Raw genomic sequence first — 2,063 nt, forward strand, 5'->3', positions numbered from 1 at the left:
TCATCCTCATCACTGACAGGCGGCCATTTTGTGTTGTAAGATTCACTGTCATAAATTCAGTGGCCCCCATTGTCACTTCTGACAAGGAACTGAGAAACATAAATAAAAGGCCACAAACACAGTATAAGGACGAGGAAAGTGACAGAATCATCGACAGAGCAGAGCAGCACAAAATGAATCAAAACGGACAGGAATGACAGGAACAGGAGGACAACAGGCCAAGGGGGACATGAGACCCTCAGGTTAGTGACGACAAGCCTGAGAGCTTCTGGCCATTCTATGAATGAGTGACAGGCCTCACCGATGGTCTTCTTGCTTGTGTCTTTAACAAATCCTCACTGTGTGATTCGGCTTTTATTAAAATGTCGCCGTTCTTGTGCTGTTGAGTTCACAGTGTGGTGATCAGGCTCTTTAGGTTTAAATGAAGGAAAAATGGCAGACAGGCAGAGTGGAGGAGGTCAGAGGTGTGACTACACACGGGGGGCAGAGCAGTGACACAAAGGGACATATTAGGGGCTCAGTGGGCTTTGGTTTGTAAATAATAAAAAAATAAAACATGAGAACTGAACACTTGCTGTTTGCCATCTTTGTCTTTTTAATGTTCAGGTCCTTCAAGGAGTGTAAATGTGTTGTTGTCTTCCTCAAGTCCCCTGATTTCCTGACGTTTTCCTCTTTTCTTTTTGTCTCCTTTCTTCTCCTCAGCTGATGTCACTTTTGACCCTGAGACTGCACATCCACAGCTCATTGTGTCTGAAGATGGGAAAGAAGTGAGATGTGGAGACACATGACAGAGAGTGACGGACAATCCAAAGAGGTTTGACTGCTGCCCTTGTGTCCTGGCCAGAGAAGGATTCACCTCAGGGAGACACTACTGGGAGGTGGAGGTCGGGGGGAAGACTGCGTGGGATTTAGGAGTCGTCAGAGAGTCGGTCAACAGGAAGGGGGATTACACTGAGCCCATATGATGGATAGAGGACTGTGCGGCTGAGTAATGAGAAAGAGTACAAGGCTCATGATTACAGTTCTGTCCTTCTGCCCCTTAGAGTGAAGCCACAGACAGTGGGGGTCTTTCTGGACTATGATGAAGGTCGGGTCTCCTTTTACAATGCCCAGTCCCACACTGACCTGTACACCTTCACAGACTCCTTCACTGAGCCCCTCTATCTGTTCTTCAGTCCTGAACTTAATCACGATGGTAAATTTTCGGCCCCTCTGGTCATCCGCCCACTGCGCACACACTGACCCCTCTGTATTAATGTTGTCTGTCCATCTCTGTGTCAGGTCAGAGCAGCACAAAGCTGATGGAGACTTTATTTAACATTCAGACCACCGAACTCAAAGCCCCCCTGAGGTGCCCACTTTGTGACATTAAAAGACTGAGAGGACATGAAGAGTGTGAGCTGAGCAGAAGAAATACGAGACCCTGAATATCCAGCCCACCATCCATTTGGTAACTCGCTTATCTAATTCAGGGTCTCAGGGGGCTGAGCAAATGTAGGGGGGAAACATGGATAAGAACCAACCAACAACACTGGAGCTGAAGGCCGGACCACCAATCACTGCGCTACTACGAGACCACCAATCAGACAAACATGAATTCATATCTAGCGTTATATACTTCTATTGTTAAACGTGGGCTCAAATACACAACACTGTAAGTCTGCTGAAAAGTTCATCAACACTGAGATGAGTTTGTGATGAAATTAAATAAAACAGAAAGGGGCATTAATTGAAAATAAAGAAAGGCAGGAATTAAAAAAACGAGACAAACTCTGATGAAAGACGCAAAAATAAATCATCGACATCAGTGGGGTGACACGGTGCTGTCCTCTGTAATAAAATGGCTTCTTATGAACTTCTCTGAGGGTCCACCTCACAGTCCTGAAACTCCAACAGACTCGGCATCATTTCAGTGACACACACAGGTGGTCTGCTGCAGTGCTACAGTCTGAGTGTGTTACAGAAAAGATAATAATAAGTTTAATTCATGAACAGAGTTCTAGATGTGACAAAAAGAACTGCAGAAACAGAATTAAAAAATGGATGACTTCACAGAAATCAGA

The 2,063-nt window shown here is 45.3% G+C and overlaps 1 pseudogene; it reads left to right on the forward strand.

Annotated features, from left to right (window-relative positions):
• Positions 1-677: 677 nt before the first annotated feature.
• On the forward strand, positions 678-1,743 carry LOC127526056 (E3 ubiquitin-protein ligase TRIM39-like; annotated as a pseudogene).
• Positions 1,744-2,063: the final 320 nt, after the last annotated feature.

Source organism: Erpetoichthys calabaricus, chromosome 16 (genome assembly GCF_900747795.2).
Source record: "Erpetoichthys calabaricus chromosome 16, fErpCal1.3, whole genome shotgun sequence".
NCBI classification, from domain to species: domain Eukaryota; kingdom Metazoa; phylum Chordata; class Cladistia; order Polypteriformes; family Polypteridae; genus Erpetoichthys; species Erpetoichthys calabaricus.